Here is a 22,634-nt window from a genome sequence, read left to right as displayed (position 1 = left end):
AAACCCAGCCACTATCTATGCCCGATTTTGTAAATGTTCCTGTTCCTAAATTCACTCTCCCATGCTGGCAGAACTTCTCAGGACACGCCCAGATGATCTCGGATGCCGAAACTTCGATATGTGTATGAATATTTTCTTGTGTGTTCTTTGGGGACAGAGGGGTATCAGATCTCACTGTAGAGACTTTATCTCTACATCAAAACAGATATATGCTGACTGAATTAAATAGTGAAACCTTTGTTCTACGTCCTTTCTAGATGCTTTCTGACATGAAACCTGACTTAAAATATCACTAAACTCCAGTGATATGGCTTAGCATGTGCATGAAAGGAGGATCATAAGTTACATCCAACTTTAAGTTTTAGCAAACTCTGTAGGGTGACATAACTTGTGTATAGCTTCAGACAATTTTTATTGCCAAAATAATTCAACAATGTAAGCATCTCATACCAGAATTTGTCCAGTTGTGCCTAAGGCACTTAATTCCTGCAAGGAGGTTGCTTTGTATCCCTGTAGAATCCTATAATGATTCTAAAGCTTCCAAGCCTGAAATTGCAAGGCGACTATTGCTTAATGAAGGAATGAAATTGCTATTCTATGTTAAATTTGTATGTGAGTTTCTAGTATGAGACAACAAAATATTTAGCAGTCTTCTGATTGCTTTTAATTAAGGAATTGATGGAAAAACTTACCTAGAAATGAAAACTTCACAGTTGGCTGCATAGGAGAAATTGCAAAAGTCTCTTCTTTATTGCTATTCAGGCTTGAGCATCACTAGAAACATTTCCCAGGGACTAGTCCTGGTGCTGATCTTTTGCTCAGAGAGTCCCTGGAAATTGTCAATAAATAGTATTCTTATTTGCTGACATGTAAGGCTCTACTTCTTGAAATTCCTTGGGTTTTTCTTTTTTTTTTCCCCTAGAGTTATCTAAAGTAAAGCTTGTATTTGAGATCCAGAAATTAGTAATTGCCTATTTCTTTGTTAGATCATTGTGACAGACTGGCTTTTTCTGTTGAGAAATAATGTCAGGTAGAAACTGGAATAACAGTCAGGTTGGAATTATAAAAAAATAAAATTCTCTTCTAAGCTCTACCTGAAAAAGCTACTTGCCTTTTAGAAAACAAAAAATGTCTGAGAATAAAGCTTTACCACAACATATCTGTCAGTAATGAGATCCTCTGCCTTGGACAAACAGAGACAATTGGTTCTGAGAAGAATCAGAGTAATATTGTTCATCTATTGACTTCAATGGCTGGCAAGTATGAATTAACACTCATTCCACACAGGGAAACTAAGACATACAGTGCTAGTCATCACAACAGTGGAGCCATTATCCAGTTCCAACATTGTTGTTAGGCTCATCTGGCTATAAGTAAGTGAACAGTCTTGATGAGTGGGTTTGCCACCATGCCTGCAGAAAGGTGGTTCACATTATGATTTATCAGGAGTTGACAATAGAGATGAATAGAGTTCAGGATAGAGTTCTAAATCAGAAAGTTGAAACGGATGTAGGTGGTGGAATTCATTTCACATTACTGTAGATGCCTTTGTCTGAACTGTTCATCCTGTGTTCCTCCTTTCCTAGAAGAAATGGGCGCTTCTGGGGCACGATTCATCTGGCTTTTTTTTGTGGGTGAGCCTTGACTGGTGTCTCAGTTTGAGAGAATTTGGAGGGGCAGAGGCCTTAGACAGAGACCTCCATCTTCCAATTCAATACTCCTGGTTCTCTTCAATACAGAGAGAGAAAGAGATCAAATCCAGATGTAAGTGGGGAAAAAAAATTCTTCACCAGGAATGCTAGACAACAATACTGATAAAATTGGGTTAGGCTAACCAGAAAATTCCCAAGCTCCCGCCTACCAGACCAAAACAAGAGAGTAGCTCTAATCTCCCCTCCCGCCTGTTAAAATCTGGCAGGAGTGGTTTGGAGGGCCAGTGTTAGAGTGAGGCTGCAGTTCTTCAACTCCAGTGCTGGTTGTAGTCCTATTCCATCAAGGTGGTGGTAGAAGTCCCATGAAGTGATGGACGGAGACCCTCAATCTGGCAAGGGAAGTTCACGTGTGTCTTTTACTGGGTTCAGGGTAGGTGGGAATGCCTATGGTACCTCCCCTGGGTTGGGGAGTTCTTCACTGGATTATTAATACTGGCTCATGAGACGTTTCAAGAGTCTTTTACGCCTTCTAAGATGTTATGGCTGCCTGATGTAAGGATGGGTGGATCCATTATGGCCCTCAGCAGAGATGAAAATCCTCAGGCCATGTGTGTGAATTGTCCTGGTGCCTACCAAAGGGGAGTTACCACAGGTGAATCATTTGTGTAAGTACAAATAAACAACACCCATCTCCTAGCTTGAGACAGCAGATGTGCATGCCCTCAACATCTGGATTGTCTGAGTCATCAGCATTCCAGCCTTTTTACACTTGTGAATACATTCTTCTCCTAGCATAGTAGAGTACTGCCCTTAAGTCCCTCCCCACAGTCTAAATTATTAGGCATATTTGGGGAAAAGACAAAATAAAACGTGGATACCAGAGTCTTTTTGTAATTATGGACAACTGGCCACCAGGTGCCCATGAAGCCAATCCCTCACTCTGTCTCCTCAGCAGGACAGGAGAGAAAATGAGGAGAAAAAATCAGGGTCAAGATAAAGGTCATTTGATAAATAAAAGCAAAGAACACATGTGGAAGCAAGGAAAAGCAAAGTTGATTTATTCTCTACTTCACATCAGCAGGCAATGTCAACCCACTTTCTGGGAAGTAGGGCTTTGATATATGTAGCAGTTGCTTTGGAAGACAAATGCTTTAATGAATGATCCCCACTCTCTGCTGCCTCCCTCCTTTTTCCTAGCTTTTATTTCTGAGCAGACACATGGCATGGAATATCCCTTTGGCTAGTTTGGATCAGTTGCCCTGACTATGTTCCCTCCCAGCCTCTTGCCTACTCCCAGTTTACTGTGCTTGGGAGTCAGAGGTGGTTAGTGTGTGATCACTGCTCAGCAGTAGACAAAGCATTGGTGTGTTATTTTCTTCAGGATGAGATGATTCTTGGTCTGAGTGTGTCTTTCTCCCTTTGGTCTGCAAGTAGATAGCTAGCTGGTATGCAGACACCTACTTTCTATGAGGAACTGGACCTAAAATGCCTGTTCCAAGGTTGAACATGTTCCTCCATTGGATCTGAAGTTCCTTACGGTACCTGAAGCAGACGTCACTTGTGCAGGAGGCCTTCTATTAACCTGTTTCAGTTTTCTCCTCTTTATTTCTGATTAGGTATTTTCTAGCCCATCAGACCTATGTTGGATGTGAACAATTTCTAAATAATTACTTTTTTCAAAAGTTAGGAAGAAATAAAAGGAAATGTTATATCCTTTTTTTGTAATCAGAAATGTTTCACAGGTTTGTAGCCTGATTGAAAACACAAAATTACTTCATGCAGCTGCAAGTGCCTATAACAAGGGTACAAGGACTTTTCCATCTGCTGAATTTGCTGAAGGTTGATGCAATCACCAGGTTCTCCAATTATCACTTGACAACAGTAGATTAATACTTACAGTGGATGCTATTAATGTATCCTTAACAAGATGAATACTCTTGCTAATGAATCTCAGCAGTCTCAGACTTTAGAAGAAAAAGGTTTCTGTGTGTTCATGTGTGCATGAAAGCAAAAGAAAAGTACCAGACTTATTGGAAAGTTATTATAAACCCTTTGAAAACTGTAAATCAAAGATAAATGAAACAGCTTTCAGTTGGTCTTGCAAGTCTGGAAGTTGTATTTTTGATGGGTAGTTAGTGTTTGGACTGACATACACAAAGCTTAGTTTCTTCTTCAATGCATTGAAGACACTGACACTGAAGTAAGGCACAGTGGCTCAGGAAACATGGATTTGTCATTACTAGTGTCAGGCAAGACTGTAAGGATTTGTCCTAGCTTGAACCTGTTCTGCATTTTACTTTAGCAAGTAGTTAGATGTTAAAAGCCCAACATTAAAAACATTCAGGTCACTACAGCTTACCCAGCTGCCTTATTCACTACACTTAACCGTCAGTCTCAGTGAGGAATTGTTTCATCTTGTTTGCCTGAGTTGTAGGATCATGGTTTGCCATGTAATATATGCTAAAACTTGGCCATACCATAAACAGGAGCCCAGAGCCAATGGCATGACTAAAGAAAAATGACCTGGAGTAAGCATAGTATTACATTGTGGAATAATAGCAGTGCAACCTCAAATAAACCCCAAAACAGAGAAGGATTGCAACTTCTACCCTCAACATCAGCTTTCTTGTGATGTAACTTGGGACACTGGGGCAACTCCTGTCTTGCCTAAGGAAAACATGTCTACACTCCCAGAAATCCAGGGTTTACCAGAGAGGTACAAAAATCCGTGTGAAAGGGGCCGCTCTAGGTGGAATGGCCCATGCATTAGTATTTTAGATGAATTATTACTTCCTCTTATTTTAATTGAACAAAGCTTTTCAATTGGACTGGTAACTAACTGTATCTTAGTTGGACTAGTTCTTTATCCCTTATTTTCTTTCCTTTTTGTGCACAGCATATTGTTAAGTTTGACAAATAGAATGAAGGTGACATATGAAAAAAAAAAGTAGATTTAAAAAGGAGAGGAAAGAGGTGGTGCTTGCAGCACATCCTTTCCCAGAGTTGTTGTCTGAATCAATAAAAATGTGTGATCACTGCTCATGAGGAGGATATTCACTACCACCATGTTCTGGTGAACATGGAGCAGGCAAAATTTCGTAAAGGTTAGAGGTCCCTGTCACCAGCTGTCTGTGAAACGAGGAAAACATCCCTGTGGGAAAACTGCATTTGCATTACCTTTCCACATACAAGGCTCATGGGGCTTCTATGTGAGTCTCCAGGGACCACCAACTGAAAGAAAAAGAAGCTAGAAGGGAGTTGACACCCATATTGTTTTTCTGTCCAGCTGGAATTATGGGTTTAGATACAACTTCATTAGTTTTGACTTATGATTTTGAAAGGAATCTCCCAGTTGTTCCCTCATGTCATGCTTTGATTCACATGGTGAAGCCATTTCTCAGTGAGTGAACTAGATATCTTTTTCAGCTTGAGCTAAACCAGTAAATCACACATAATAGGTGCACTTTAAATGCATTCCAATCACTAATGGGGCTCTGATTTATGGGGATATCCTATAGTTATGAAGTAAAACTCCCCTGAGCTTGTACAATGCAGGTATGAGACCCTCAGTCAGCTATTTTCCTTTACAGACATGCTTTTATTGCAGTGCAGGAATTGTTAATTTAGATATCACCTTAAAAGGTCAGATCTTGGTAATGGATGAGCTTGAATTCTCTGTGGGCTAGAGATGGACAAAATGGAGATGTCTACTGTGTCTGAGGCCTGAAGGAGAAGCATGACCCTGCCTGCCACAGAGTTTCAAAGGGCTGTAATTATTTTTTCTCGTGTCTTGCAGTGGAAAAGGGAGTCAAATGAAATGGAGAAATGGGCTTAATTTGAAGGAAGCTTAATTTGTGTTATGGATTTTAGCATCTCTGAGAGTTTGTCTGGAGAAAAATGAAAAGGGAAAGGTGAAAGAAAAGAAGGAAAAAAGCTTCCATTCCAAAAGGCAGAGGAATTTATTATTGATTTAATAAAGTTAAAATGTCTGAGTCAGCTAAGAAAGCCTAAATAAAGCCTAAATAAGAATTGTGTCATAAGGCAGTAAATTTCATCAATTATCATAAGGTAGAAAATAAAGTCAGAGACCACAAAGAGCTGTGGCAGAATCTGCTGTGATAGATTTGATGAGAACAAAGACCACTGGACTACAGCTGGCTTAGACCTAGGGCAGCTTTACATGCACACTTGCTGTTCATCAGGAAAGGGCAAAGATTCACCCTGGTATCACAAACTCTGCCTATGTAGTAATTTGGGATTATTGTGTAAATTCTCTCCCCTGTCACTAACTGCCCACGCCAGCAGTTAACAAAAGAAGTAGTTAACTGCTGATCACTTGCATGGGGGCAGGTTTGTCTCTTTTGTTTTGGGGGACATCTTTCCTTTCTTAGCTCGGCGGAACGTGGGAGTGGTGGCTGCGAAGGAGGGAAGCTGCTCCTGCCTGGCCCGGACTGTTTTTGGCCGCTCGCTGCCACTGCCTGCCCCGGGACTGCTTCTAGCCAGCTCGCTGCTCCTGCCTGCCCCCGGAACTCTTTCTGGTTGCCGCTGCTGCTGCCTGCCCCGGGACTGCTTCTGGCTGTTCGTGTTTCCTGCTTCTTGGACAGGGTACACAGGGGGAAGAGACAGACTTCATCTGTGAGCTCACCACTCATCTGTCTCGCTGGACAGGGACTGGAAAACTCACTCTGCAGCCAGCCGGGCTGTGACATTGACACTGCTTAGGTATAACTTTCCTCCCGGAGGAAAACCTGCCGGGTTTTGTTGTTGTTTTTTTTTTTTCCTTTCTCTTGTGGTGTTGGGGAAGCGGTTTGCACTAGTCTGTTTATATATAGCAGTTAAGAACAGTTACCCTTCTTGTATTAAAATTCCATTTCTTAAATCTGATAAAGAGTGGCGTGATTATTGTGGAGGAGGCCCCCTCCCCCGCTTGTGGGTAAACATTTTGGTTTTTCCCCTCAAACATAGACAGCCTACATTTTACTACAGAAGGCAGAGGGTGTGGCTGGGAGTTATGCTTCGCCATCCTGTTCACCTTTCTGTTCTCTTTTTCTTTCCTCTCTCTGGGAGGCTTTGCTTTTTAGATCATTAGACTTGCCTTTTGTGAATGTTTGACCCTGTCACATTTTAGTCAGAGTGCATACAGTGCAGAAATTCTTGGTTCCCACCTACTTACAAAAGCCATTACCTTGATCTGATCCTGATCAGTGTAGAAGTGATTCTGCCTGTCATGGCTAGGCTTCATGAACAAAGATTTTGGAAGGGTTTTACCCACAATTGCTGCAAGCATGCTGGCGGCTAAAAAGACCGATACAGGATAGGCAGGTCCGGTCACAAAAGGCACAGCAGAATGTCTCTTTAGGTGATATTGGCAAGGAACGGTTCTTTCTGTGTTGTCTTTTCTCCTCAAGACTGATTCTACGTGTGTTCTCAAAGGAAGCAGCAGTGTCGTGAATGGTGTGTCTCCATGAATCCTGATTGGAGGCCAGAGTGGACGATTGGTGGCAGTCAATATGGCCAAGGCTGAGATGTTGTTTCAGGGAGTCCTTGTATCTCTTCTTCGGGGCTCCTCTCTTGCAGCAGCCGGTGGTGAGTTCACCATAGAGCACAATCTTCGGTAGGCGGTGATCCTCCATCCTGGAGATGTGCCCTGCCCAGCTCAGCTGCGTTCTCACCAACATGGCCTTGATACTGGTGACCCCTGCCTGTTCAAGAACAGACACATTGGTCACATAATCAGTCTAGTGGATGTTTAGGATTGTATGAAGGAAGCACTAATGGAAGCATTCGAGGAGCTGCAGGTGGTGGTGGTAGATGACCCATGATTCAGACCCATATAAAAGAGTAGATAGTACGATGGCTCTGTAGACACTGATCTTTGTACTTTTCTTCAGGTGTTTATTGGACCAGACTCTTTTATGGAGTTTTCCAAAGGCTCTGTATGTCTTTGCCAGCCTGTTGTCTATCTCTTTGTCAATCTTACCGTCCGAGGAAATGATACTTCCCAGATAGGTGAACTACTGGACTGACTTAAGCTCTGATTCATGTATGGTGGGGATGATGGAAGACTTCCTGAGGTGCAGGTTGGTAGAGAACTTCTGTCTTCTTCAATCTGACTTCTAGCCCCAAAAGCTCAGCAGTCTCTCCAAAGCAGGATGTTAAGTGGTGAAGAAACCGCATCAGAAGATGCTGGTTGGCCGCAGTTATCCAACTGGGTGTGGAGATGATCTTTGTTTAGGCCACCTTTTCTAGGTCCCTCTCCATGTGGAGAAAGCAGTGCTGTCCTTAAAAAAGGCTGCTTGGTCATTCAGGTTGCTGCCTCACGAGACTGTAATCTCCGAGATCAAGTCTCGAGTGACCAATATCCTGAACCGCCTGCATGCAGGGTTGGGTCTGCGGCTTCCAGCTACTTCTGATCACCTGCGGTTTTGACCCTCGCTTGTCACTGCAGGGCTTTGCAATGTGGGTGAACCCTTCAAGCCCGTGCAATGGATTTGTTAGGTGAGGCATGGTGTGTGCAGAACCGGCCCCACCCTTTACTCCTAAGGTTCAACTGCCTGGGCCGAGTGAGCTTGGATGGTGACAGTGAATACCTCAGGACGTAGGTTTGGTTAGAGTATCCTTCTCTTAGATGGATAGCCTTTTAGGGCTAAGCAAGCTCCATCTGCCCGGGTTTGGAGTTAGAGTTATCCTTCTCCTAGGATGGTTGCAGGGGTCTAGCGAGCCCATCCTGCTCATGGACACAATTTGTCTGATGCTCCAGCTGAGACCTGTCTGGTATGGGAGACCCTACTGGAGGCACAAACCACCACCAGGATAGCACACAGCCTCATGAAGGCATGCAAGCTTCTCCCACGTGTCAAGGTGGTGTCCCCAGGGAAGTTCTGCCTTCCAACACAGGTGGTAAAGATCCTCTGCTTTCCGCCAGTCAATGTTGTTTGCAGTTGGCCCTTACCCATTGGTTACCAGTGTCACATCTCTGATGCCCTGAAGGGCTGCTTTTTCAATCAGCTAATGCCTTTGGCTCCTTTCTTCAGCAGCTATTGCATCGAGATGAAAGAAGGTGAAATCAAACTTCAGCAGTGTCTTTCTCTTTCTCTTGGCATTAGATGGAGATTTTTGCAGGAAAGATAAACCTTGGCAGTCTTCATCTTGACTTCCCTTTCCCGCCACCACACAACCTCCTACTGCCTCTGTGAGAGGATACTGGAAGGCATTCATGGGCTTCCTGGGCTAGGGGCAGGTCTTGAAATACAGACCAGACTACAGAGGAAAAGAGTTTGCAACTATCCAGCAGGCTTAGGCACTTCCTTCTTCTTATGACTGTAAAGATGAAAAAAAAATTAGTTGATTAGAAGGAACTCCTACTTATTTATATTTATGGTTGGATACAGATGGTGGTGCTTACAGTGTGCAAACTGCTGGAGCATTTATATCAGCTTCCCTCAGATACCACATCCAATAAGAGGCAGCATTTTTATTTATTTTGGGAGTAGGCTGTAAGAATTGTATATAGATTTCTTTTTAAATATCATGATGTCTCAATCCATCAGTAAAGTCAAGATAAAAATACCTACAACAAGCTTCATTCAAGGATACAATTTCTTTGCTAAAATTGATGTCATTCATCACAACAATAGATGCTAGAAATAGGAACCCCACTGTGACATTGTGGTGCATTAGTACATTAAATTACTGCCTTTTGCATAAAATGATCACTGAGCCAAAGCAGTAAATAGCTGATATTAAAGTACAAAATTTCTTTTTATATTTAAATTACTAAATATTTCATTCTTTTGCACTTCTCTTGTTGCCATCTCATTGTACTAGAGAAACCAATTTTTTCCTTTGCACTCTAACTAAAATTAATTTTCATTCTGATATTAGTGCAGATGCTGGAGGCACTGCCTTCTGTATGGGGATAAAAACCAGCCTGCAATTCAGTTTTGTTCTCACCAAAAAGGGTGATTCAACTTCCCAGTAACTGCATTAAGATGGATATAAATTCTGGAACTTTGCTTTGAGCAAAAATTCACAGCATCACACAGCCAAGATTGACTCCTTTTTTCTGCACTTTACACATGTTATAACATAAATGTTGTTTTTCTCTTTAAATGCTAGCAATGTGAGGGGAAGCATTACACTGAGATCTTACCAGTCCTGGTGAGAAAGAACCACCCGTCAGGTACAGTAGTGATTCCCTTTCATTTCAGAGCACTGAGATACCTGTGCCTATCGCTTGTGAAATGGAAATCCCAGATCCCATTGTTTTCTCAAATAACTTAGATATCTACACAAGGTATGATTTCTCAAGAGTACACAACTGATACAAGTTGTCAGACCAGTACCCTACCCTATTTCTCCTCAGCCTTTTCTGAACCAATAGGGCAACTGCAGGCACTGGCAGTGTCCATAACTCCAGCCACAATTGCTGATTTACTCCAAAAAAGGTAAAGTGAAGTTCAGTGATCATCCCATTGGTGCTGCAGTCGTTACTCTGTGGCTGAAGAGTCCTCTTTATTAATTGTGGCCTTTTGGAGTTAAGCACTAGGCTATCACTGGAATTTCAGAGGTTTTATCTGGAAATGTGTGAGGCACTGAAATGCCCATTCTTCACAAAGGTCCACTTATCACCAGGCTGACATTTAGCCAAAAGCGTCCTGTCAGAAGAGTAAGAAAATTAATCTGTTGAAAGGTTATCAGCTCTTTCTCTGTCTTTAGACTATTTTTTCAAAATAATTCTCATAAAACTGCTCATTGTGTGACTATTTCTACCTAGAGAAGTTCTGAAAAGGCCATGGCAGTACCATGCGTGGAGAGGAACCAGGGTACAGCATTGAAAAGAGTCTTCACTACACTGTTGTCTCCCAATAAGCAACCAGAGGCAACTAAAAACCCAAAGGCTGTTCTTTCTTACTAACACTCGTGCAAACCTGCAACTGCCTTCAGTATAGGACAGAGATGCAGAAGGGCTTCACCTGTGTTTCCATGTCCAAATACCTCCTAATTCACAGCCAGAGCTCATGGGTGCAGCAGTAAAAATGACACATCTGCTCTCTGCAACTTGAGAAAAGTAATTTGACTTTTGCATTTCAGCACCCCCCTCTCTACACAACGGGGCTAATAATAACATCCTCCCCACTGTGCTGGGTTTGCTCTATTAGTAGCTGTCAAATATCTATAGCAGTGAAAGGGGTTATTCAAGGGTATGTCTCTCTGGCACAGTACAGCATAGTGTAAAGATACATGTTCAGGAGAATGTAATTAGACCTGTGCTCTACCCTGATAACGAGCTCATGAGTAACATGAGGAACACCAACCAGAAAAGAGCTTTGCAGTAGCAGCACCCAAGATTTCCAAAATGTGATGAGTGAGTAACCCAACTTCAACCACCTGCTCTGGAGCTCAGACACCAATTTCTTCCCCCTCCTACATTTCTTTTTAGAACCATTCATGCTTTTGGCCTGTTTTTAACCTTTTTGACATGGATCCATGAATTCATCCATTCCTGAACCTACTCTGGGCCCACTGCATGTTGCAGTTGCCTGTATGTTTTCTCAGATGGCTTCTCTCACAGCCATCCTCCATCTGTGACATTAAGAGCATGACAAAGGGAAGTCAGAGGCATGGCTAGCAATTTAGGGAAAAGCAAGACAGCAGGAGTTAAAATTTACATATAGAAATAACTGTGTTCCAGACCTGTAACTGTGGAAAAAGAATTCTATTTTGGACACAGCAGTCACCCACCTCCCCATGCTGTGCACATGTTCCTCATGCCCATGCGACTCACTGCAATCCCTACTGCAGCCATAGCCCCCTCATTTCCAGCTATTGGCTCTGCATCTTCCCTTTAATTAAGGGAACTGGCCAAAGGAAATTCATTACCATTTTACAGCATAAAAATGCCATTTTCAAAGCTTTTAAAATCCATTCAGGTGCTGCAGGCATTGGGGTTATTCTAATGAACTGAACAAGGCTGCAGCACAGAAATGAATTCAGAGCTGCAATTTCTGTAGCTGGACAAATTCCTGGGAGGTTCACACAGCTGGTGTGAACCTTATGCCCATTTCGGTCTAGATCTGTACTGTTTGGGTGTTTCTCTGTGCTTTACTGAAAATCATAAAAAAAAAAATTTGAATGGCTCCTGTCCTTGCAGAGAACTTGTAACAGTAAACCAGCCAAAAATAGCACATGCAGAAGCAAAATTTCATTAGTTCATTTGAACAGTGAATTTCCCTGATTCATGCAGCATTTTTCTATAGGCAATGCTGAGAGCAAAATGAAATACCAGTAAAAGAGTAGGAAAGAAGAAGTAGGTAAAGTAGGGTACTTTAGGGAAAAGTTTAAAATGTAGTTTTTAATTTGGTTTGTAGAGCCAGACAGTACACTAGGAAGCAATCAGAAAGGCAAGGAGAAAAGAAGATTTAGTTCATGTGTTGATCTACTTAACGTTAATCCCATCCACTGGTTCTGTTCATATTAATCAGCACAATGTAATTAATGTGTTGTCTCCATTCTGGTGCTCCTGATGCTGTCCTTACTGTGACAGCACTGCATGAGGATTTGGAAGGGTTTGATCCGAAATGAAACATTCAAATTCAAACACTGAAACTCATTATAATGCAAACCAAGCTAGACTAGAATAAAATTCCCACTATTTTCCTTAAACAAATGTATTCACAGTGATATCCAGACAAAGGTATGTCACTGCTGTGTTTCTGTCCTCAGAAACTGAGCTGTCACAGGAAGCCTTAGCACAAACATATGACATGGAACATGTTTGTGTCTCTTCTACATGAAGCTCTAAGAGGTCCAGAGTATTTCATCCTACTCTTTCCAGTTAATCTGAAGCTGACATGGTATGAGACACCTGATTAAAGTGCTCCTCCCACTAAGTGCACATCAAGAGCATTCCCATAAGTTCCCCATTCACAAAGCATCTAATGGCATAGTCAAAGTATGAACATTTAATGAGAAGTCAGTTCATGGCACAAGATGATTTGGATCCCAAGTGGGGAATTCCTCTTGCACTCAAATAATCATGGGAACCGTCATTCTTGAAAACAATTAAATGAGAAATAAAGCATCAGTTTTATAGCATAGGTTACATGAGGGGAAGGCAGTGTGGACAACTACCAGGGTGTGACAAGGGATCATGAAAAAATCTTAGGATGATGTTGGTGAAATCATTCCAACCACATTATGGATGTAACTTTTCATCCTTTTGATTTTTTCTATCAATCTGTGCCATTTCCCTGCACCCCCCTCCCTCCCTGCTCTTTTTTTTTTTCCTTTTCTTTTCTGGCACAGCAGTCCATTAGGCTGCAATCCTGCTGCTCCCTCCCACAGAGATGAGTGGGGATGTTGTAATCAGCACTTCAGACAGCTGCTCACAAGCAAATGCCAATGGATTTTAAAAAAATTATATCAGTGACTGCAAAGAGTCACCGTAAAGTGCTTGCAATCAGCATGATAATTAAAGAAGACAGTGTTAAAATATGTGTTTTGATGAATATAAAGGGCAAAGTATCATTCCAACAGTTTGTCTCGTCTAAGATAAATCTTTGAATGCTCGCAGTGCTCAAGCTGTACAATAGTCTCAATGCTTCCATCAACATCAGTCCATATTCAGAAGTGATGTACAGGCGATGGGCTTTTGTACACCATGGGAGGCACAGGGACTGTTACTGCTGTTTGTGACCTGAAGATCAGCATCCTACTGTGCTGTCACAGTAAGTATACATGTTAAGAGAGTCTAGACTGCTAAGAGATGAATGACCTAGAGATCACACAATTAATTAACAGCAGAGGAGGGAAAGTAATTATGTTATTTTAGCACATCAGTCAGCTCTCTAGGCTGCACTACCACCTAGCCTGATCATCTTCCACACTAGTGATGACCAGTGTTGAGCTGAGTATGGTTATGTGGTCGTCCAGAATATGAATTGCCTATGATTATATGAGGAAAGGTTCATTTCCTTTGCCTGAATAGCAAAAGAAACTTGTATTTTACCATAGACACTCGAAAGCCTTTCTTACACACTCTGAAGCACTCATAAAGAAAAAGGCATAAAATGCCATGGACCAAAACCAATCTTAAATAATCTCCTACCCCACTAATAGTAAGTCATTGCTAGTTCATTGATAATTGCATGACAGTTTTCAATGATCATATTAACTGGTTATTCTGCTAATTATTCTTACTTACAGCACAATATTTCAAATTTTCTCCCAAACACTTTTTCTAGCTGTTCTTAACTGAAAGCATTCCCTCATTCTGAAGGATGACACATCTTTGACTTGAGAAAATTAAGTATGACAACTTAAAAAATAAAAATAGTTATTTCTCTCAACAATAAATGAGTCCCCTCACTATGTGTGTAACCATACAAAAGGCAAAAGTTTTGCCAGTGGATACCTTCCCCTTCCCACACTGCTCCATTTTTGCTTATAATTTGATGACACTTTGGAATTGGTTTACTTTACAAACTTACAGTAATATCTGTTTCACCAAACTTTAATCAAAAGCATATGAGCAAATTTTCTTTGTAGCAAATGAAAATAAACATTTTTGGTGAAATTTTTCTGATCTGATCTATACCTCTGTGAAGAACCATGACTTTAAATGCTTCTTCCCCTAAAGAGTCAACACTTCCCAGATGTTGCTATCAACACACTGGTTTAGAGACCTGGAAAAATTCAGCTTAACAATTTAGCAGTCAGTTGTTGTAGGGACCAAACATCTGAGTAAGGTACAAAAAGACTGCTATGTTTTAGACTCCAGGATATTGATAACTCATCTTTTTAATATGAGGCTCAGTTATGCTCAATGGTTTGTGCTACATCAATAACCATGAACAACCCAAATTCAGCACAGTTTTGGTCACTAATTTATTTTGACCTTAAAAAGATAAAAAGAATGCTTGTTTTTATCCCAAAGTCACTACAAAAGCTGGAGACATGAAGCTTTGTAGAAACTGCTGTAGCACTGTGAAGTCTTGGCTTGTTTTTCTCCTTTACCTGCAGGATCAGAATTTCTGTTGAGTAACTCAATAAGGACTGTTCTTACAGAACTACACCAAAGTGATGTGGTCAAGGGCAGGATGAAGTTCACCAGAGAGGGCCACATATACACTGCCCACCATATGGGTCAGGCTCAAGATGGGGGTATGTGCATTTCCTTAATAGCTGGTCTTCCATGCAGTGAGGTGATTCAGAGAAAGGCAGAATGTCAGCACACCACGCAGACCAAGAAGAATGATCCAGAGAGCTAAAGGAGCCCAACACGCTTGCTCATGGCCTAGGTAGGAAAACTGGGTGCTTTTTTCCCAGACTGTGGGACTTTCTATAGAGTGAAGAGCAGATGCGTTGTAGGACATGCTCCAGTGTATGCCCAGACTCCTATCATCAGACTAATCATCTGTCTTGACAGGACTGCCACTGCTGGAAGTCAGGAGCTCTCCTGTGGCTGCAGGTGATGTAACTACCCAGGGTGACCCCTTAACTTCCATACTTTAGCTTTACAGCACATTTGTTTCTTTGTGTTCATCCTCCTCCACCCTTTAAAAACATTTCTAGCTCCTAGATGTTTTTATGCTTTCCTTTAAGATTGCCTTTAATAATCCTGTCCCCTCTGAGTTCATTTACCCTAAGAAATGTAAAATTTGATTATTTCTTCATGCAAGTATTTCCATTTCAACAGACCTATAATCACTTTTCATATCCTTGCTGCTTAGTATGAGGCAATCATCCCCATCTTCTTCATCTTTCCATTTCCCAAATAAATACACATAATTTCAACTCACTTTTCCTAGTTGCACTGATTTGGTAATGAAGGAGTTTCTGGGTGTATTATTTATGACAATTTTAAAATAAATACTAAATGGAAGGTGATTCATTACATGAAAATCTTACATGATAAACATGATATGGATGTATAACATAACAAGACAGATAATTGGCTCTGAGAATTAGCTTAGAAGAATAATGATTTTAAATGTTTCCAATGAAACAGGAGTAAAGGTTGGCAAGAGTATTTATGTAAGAAAATAGTTATTACAGGAAAGAGCCATTCCAGAAGAAATGAAGACAAGAATAACCTTTAACACATGTAATGGCAAAACCCAAGAAGATTAGGGCACAGGCTACCAAATAGTAATAAGGCAGCCCAGTAGTACCAGCACTGGAGATGACAGACCTGAGGAACAGGGTATAAAACCACAATTGGAATGCCTTGCTTTGAATTCGTACCCCCCCCCCCCCCCCCCAACTTCTCTGTTGCCACTTATTTCACCTCCATTTCTATTTTCATTTTATTACTATTCTATTTCTCCAGCCTGTAAAAGGCAATACTTCTTTAGGGCTCAATAAGTTTTGGGGGTTTTATGGGCAATTTTTTTTTATTCAGGTTAGAGAGGTCATGAGTCTATGTTTGAAACATCACATCCCTTGCTCTTTTCAATACAATTTTATTTTGGTCTTTATTTATCTGTATCTTTTAGTTTGAATTTTGCTGATATTCTACTGGACCTTTTTGTGGTCTGTTATATTAAAAAGCCTTATGATAGTGCATAACATTTCTCTGAGTGGGTTAACTTAGATAATCATCAACACGGAAGTAAAAAATAAAGCCATTTTATGTCATCTGTTTGGGGAAGGAGCATGGTTTAGCAGTTAGTGGAGAGAGACAGGCACATCTACATGACAATTTATCCTATCGATTTAAGATTAAATTCTCTGGAATTGATTGACTTTGGAAGTGACTTAAGACACTGAAGTGGAGGGATTGATCAAATGTTAGAATGGCAGATACCAGGTGTGATGAATTCTGACTTTGCAGGAGGTAGGAACTCACTTGCTCAAAGACATAATGGGAATGAATAATACACAGATTTGCACTAATTAAGGATTGAAAGGACCTCTAATCATTAAATTTTTTAATTTAGATTTTCAAGTCTGTGATAGTTGGTGATAGTTTCACAATATAGAGTGGTAGATTATGAAACAGCCACAGATAATACAATTGTACTAAGAGGTAAATAACTATGACATATCTGAATTTATACATATTAAATGACTTCTGTGAGACCATCAAGTTGCCACCAATTTGGACGTAATTTGAATCCAAGGGAATTATTTTGGCAGATGGCATCAGATTCTGACAGATGGCATCATAACTGAGCTAAATTCCAAATTTCAAAACCTAATCAAAACCTAATCATACTTATGACAAGCTAATAGTTCAAGATACAAACTTATCCTAGAAGCAGAAAGAAGCAAGAAGGCAGATAGCAATGGATTTTGCAATTTTAGGCAAATTAAAGCAGATGGTCCTGTTCTTTAAAAGGAGACATTGCTATTGTTTTTCACCAGGAACATAGTGGGCTTCTCTTGGTTTTTTTATCCAACTCCCAGTTCTCATCTCTGCCTTACTGTCACTTTGCAGGGGGCCTTCCCTGCAGCCCTGATGCTGAGTGTGACAGATATGCTGCTGATCATTGCTGCCACATTATGGTTCACATCCCTACATCTGTGTTTCTGAGGAGTGCTACGGTGCTGAGTGGGTGTAAACTGAGAACAGTTAGCTGGCCAGATTATGCCATTGTTGTTACACTCCCTGGCAAAAGTATTCTATGCTATTTTGCTCTAGTGATCCCAAGCTTTGCAAGCACTGAAGATGCCATTGGTGTTTCCATATTTCCCCCCCCGATTCTTAAAGCTGAAGAAAATTTTTGTAAAATTATATACAGAAGAGAACTTATTATATATTGAGGGGGTTTTGCAGTTGATATTTTTTTGTAAATGTTTACTTGCAGTTTGAAATGACAATAACATTTCATTGACAGGGACATTTAAAGAAAGAAACTTAAGCATGTAAGTCCAGTTGAGTGTCTTTAAAAAAACTTTTCAAATACACTCATTATGGAAATTTCTTATTTGAATTCTCTCAGTTCCAGGTTTGTTTTAAAACATAATAGGGATCCTTGGAAAATTAAAGCTGCACTTCCAATCCCTGGAAATAATACTTTCATAGTTCTAATCTCCTCAGACTTTCTCATTCATCTACTAACTGGAAACTCTCAGTTGCCAATGACTCTGGAAAAAGGGTATGGAGAGATGTAATGGAATCATGGTGTCACCCCTTATCTGCCTGCTTGTGGGATTGAACAGCTGTGAGTAAGGGACTAGGTAAAGGTGTCTTCTCTGGCAAAATACGGTAAGAGTGTTTTCTTCTGCCACAGATATGTTTAAAAGAAACATGACCAATTATTGAGATGAGAAGAAATAGCTGATATAGTCTACTGGTGGCCAGATGTATAAATGCTGGGTTATTCAGTGACTAAAGAAGCTCTTCTGTCTAGAAATAAAGAGTCAAAGGAACAATAAATGGCTGGAGCTGGGGAAAGGCAAGTTTTGAAGCTCTGGTCAAATGCAGAGTGAAAGTAAGGAATGAACAAAGGTTAGAACAAAAAGGTAGATATCTTGTAAAGGATAAAAGAATATTATGCAAAGATGTAGAGTGACCAGGAAGAAATTTATTGAGGAAATTAGAAAAAAATTTCTCAGGAAATGGTTTTAAAAATCTTTATAGAAAAGTCCATAGTGTTGACATGTTTGTATTTGGCAAGCGAAACCCTGTTGATATTGAGTACCCAGTACCTTCCTGTCTTTGCAGCTTGCAGATCTTTTCTGTTCTCAGGAGTACTTGAATTCTTAACAATTTTTAGCATTGGCTGAATAATTGCAAATATGAGCTATGTTAATATTTTTAAGAGTACCACTTCCATGAGATCCTGTTCAATTTGTTTTCTATACCTGAGAAAAACCCCACACTGCAAGTAATCTAAAATACCACTTTAAGATGCATGGGTTTTATCTATGTTAGACGTTATTTCTTTATTCTCTTTATTACCAATAAAGCCTTTTGGCCAAGTCCAGGACAGTTTTTTTTTAACTGCCTATTCCTGAGTTGTTTCTTGTATGGTGTCTGCAGAGCCAGGCTCAGCCCCATCTCTTATCATCCCATGCTTACACTCCTCTGTCCTCCAACCTGTGCTTTTACATCTCAAGGCCTCTGCTATTGCATCAGGTCTGTATTTCTGTCATAAATATCTCATTCCACATAGAAGAACTGCTTTTTACCTCTACTTATATAAAAGAGTGGTTGTACTGCATGAAAATAAGGAAAACAAATTAGCCATAGAGACCTTTTCATTTCGAGATATTGCTGTTACAGCTAAATCCTGTCATACAAACTGTAGGCAGGTCAAGAAAGGTATGGACAGAGCAAGCCTGAGAATCCTCAGTCCTAAGGCCCTGCAGACTCAGTACAAGGTATCTGAGCTGTGACCGGCTTTAACAATACAGTAAGACAGGGCTACAGTGACATGATATTCCAAGTACCTGTTATATGAAAATATAACTAGGTGACTGAATTTTCAAGAGCAAGCCTAATTTCAATTTCCTTTGGTTAATATTCAAGTTGCTGATGATGGATACCTTGTCTGTATAGAAAAGGTGAAAACAAAAACCAATCTTGTAACTGGAATATGTTTTATGATACAAGCCTCTTCATAAAACAAATTGCTTTAACTAGTTCTTCAGATTCTTCACTGGAAAGATGAAAAGCTCTCCAAAGCCTTTATTGCTGAGTTTTTGCAAGAATGATGTCTTAGTCATGAGTTAATCACAAAAGAGTGCCTGTTCTTAGAAGGGAGGGAGGCAGATGTTTGTATTGGAGAACTGGTCAGCTATGAAACAGACCAACTTAGTCATACCTTTCCTCATACTACTGAGATGTGGGTGGTTTTTGAACCCAATTGAGTCATGAGGATAATTTTCATAATAGAAGTACCCAGATGCAACTTTGTGTTAAAGGTGTGGTAACTATAGAGGAAGATTTTATGATATGCTGCCATACATCTCCTATATCAGGTATGCAGAAAACACCACTCCTGTGGTACTTGAGGGATATGACAGTTCTGTTGATTTTACTCTGCTGTATTCTCTACTAGCTGTGTGGGCTTCTAGTCTCTCTCAATGTCTAGCTGATGGAGAACACTATTAGTGTTACCCTATACATGGTCTAACCGAAAACAGAGTTCTTTGAAGACATCTCTTCATAAAATAAAGAATAGCTAAAACACATTATTTTTAAAATTTCCATTTCAGCCCTAGTCTAGCCAGCTTTCAAAGTTTTGATCTGTAGACCCATTCATTTGAGAGGATCATTTTATTACTAAATTATTTGAAGGCAAGTGACAGGCATAGCAATTACTGAAGCGTAGCTTATCTTTATGTATATCTCATTAAACATGCATAACTGGAGTTTGGCAAAGTACCATTTGTTTTGTCCCTTCTTCTTTAACTTCCTTTATACTATTTCATTGTACTCATTCTATATTCAGAATGGGATTTTTCCCTCTCAAAGCTTCTTCTATTTGCAGACATAGTTTTTCTTAATAACATATCCCATTGTTGCAATGGCAGGCAGGGTGTGAAATACTTCATTTCTACATGAATAGATGCTTTTTCTGTCAAAGATTTAAGAATAATAAACATGAGGTCTAAGAAAATATCACAGAGCTTGTACTTTTTTTCTAATGGCTTTTATCTGCTATAACTAGCTATTAGCTGACTTTCAGAAAAATAGAGAATATCTTCTATAAAATATTTATATTTTAAAATATTAGCCAATTATAAATGGAAGCTAATTGCCTGACCTGAGGTAGCCACATTGGCTGAATAAGGACTGGGTTAATTTTGCTGAAAAGAAAGCATTTTTTCTAAGACACTGTTTTGTAGGTAGGTGGATGAAACTGCACATGCTGGAAAGCAGTTCAGAGTTCAGTATGGTCATTTGTGAGGTTAGCTGAATATGGTGGATGGATGGACCTGATGTTCACTTGTTGAAGGGAGCTGAATATCACTTTCTTTATACTTTGCAATGTTCTCAATAACCAGGTAAGGCAGGTCACCGCTTTTGAACTACTGACTGTCACGGTGTATCTAACCAGCAACATAAAGAGATTTTTTTTCAAGTAATTTACTTATTCATGTCATCAAAAAAAGGCCTGATCTGGAAAGATGCTTAGCATGTACATCTTTTCACCTATTTCAACAGCTTGTCCCAGAAGACAGTCAGTACCATGCAGAAATCCACCAGTTGGCTCTTTGACTATTTTGTGACTATATCCTGAATCACCCAAGTTTTGTTGTAATGGCAGTTGTGTTGGGTAGAAGCTTGGGAACTCAGGCCTGTTGGTCTGTTTTACTTTTAATTTCTAGAATTTTTAAAACAGATCTGTATTAATCCTGCTTACTAAGGCACATTGCTTCCTCTGCTGACAAACTAGGACAGACTATGTAATGGTTTTGTCTCAAGGACCTGGCATGGATGTGATACAAGTACAATCAAATTCACTCTTGCTTTGATGTATCCATACAAATCTCTTCACATATTTGCATTGTTCATCTCTAGACCAAAAATTTTAATGGAGTAAAAGTTGAATGTATCCTTCCTGCCTATACACTTAGAGAAATACTGTAACAATTAAAAAGTCAATGAAAAAGAAAATGTTTGCTTGTAGTTTTTTTCTCTTTCTACCAAAACTAGACATCTTTCAGACCACTTCTCCCTCTTCTCCCGATGTCTAGTACACCAACACCCTGTTCAAAAGTTATGCAACAGGTAACATTTTTCTCCTGCTTATTATTGTGATGATGTTGGAGTCATCCAACAATGCAGAGAAAAGAAAGATACCTAAAGCTGTAATTCTCAAGTTTCCTGTTCTTGCTGCTGCTGCTGCTTTAGCAGTCACAGATTTGCAGTCAGATAAAGTGATTTTCAAATTAACAAGACTATCTGGTCTCAGTCAGCTGTACCTATTCATTCATACCACTCAAAACACACTAGTTGTGCCTTTGAGCTCCAGAAATTTGGGGAATAAATGCTGTGTTGTCTCACAGGTTCACTTTACTCTTTTTCTGCATCATCTCTCTGGTGGAGATTCCCTTGAGTTCTTAACGCAAATTCCTAGAAGTCAACCAAACCAGACTGTCACATCAAATAACAGTCATCGCATTCCCTGCGTCTCCATTGTGTCTGTTCGCTTCATCTTGATACTTTATATAACAAAGATACTGTTCAGTGTAATGAGAATTCTAAGGGCATTTGTACAAAAGGGGAATGTTTGTAGAATTGTAATTTTCCCCTAAAATAAAGAAGTGGGAAAAAAGATAACTTGAGGTAAAATTTTGAAGGTAAATTAAGATGTATTCTAGTCTTTTAAAATGAGGGAAATGTATTTGCTAATCCCTTGTAAATATATATTAATAACTGGAAACTGAATCAAGTTTAAAAAAAAAACTCCTAAGGCTATAAGAAACAACACCAGCATTTGTGTTCTCTGCATTGGCTGCTTTAAGTTCATTTCTTGGACACAAAACATTTTATAGATAAAGGATTTGTTATTTTTTATGATCACTCAGAGCATCACTGGGGTTTGTGTGCTCACCAATTTTTCTTGCAATATTAAGACCAAAATAGTTTTCTGAAAATCTGATATTGGAAGGAATTTCTGTGTATCAGAAATCTGACATTCTATCTTTATTTTATTTACAGACTGATACACTGAATAAAGCAAATTACCTGATTGCCTCTCAGGGACTTAGCTTCCAAATACCCTTGAAGGTTAGGTAAATACTAAACATCTCCAGTTTCAAAAAGGGAAACAGAGATAGGGAGAGATTAGTAGCTTAAATATCCATGGTATTAAGCAGTTGTTTCTTAAAGATGAATTCAATAGAAACAGCAGCTCTCGGCCGTTCTGAAAGTGGAATGATAATGAACTTAATTAAGTCACCAAGTAAATCAGTATCACAGCTAAAAATGCATCTGAGGTTTTGTGTCTGCCTGTTTGATTTTAACATAAAACTTCTTTTTTTAGTCAGCAATCAGAAATGAGTACTGATTACAACTATTTT

This window comes from Pithys albifrons, chromosome 1 (assembly GCF_047495875.1).
Source record: "Pithys albifrons albifrons isolate INPA30051 chromosome 1, PitAlb_v1, whole genome shotgun sequence".
Lineage (NCBI taxonomy): Eukaryota > Metazoa > Chordata > Aves > Passeriformes > Thamnophilidae > Pithys > Pithys albifrons.
This window is presented reverse-complemented; position numbering follows the sequence as displayed.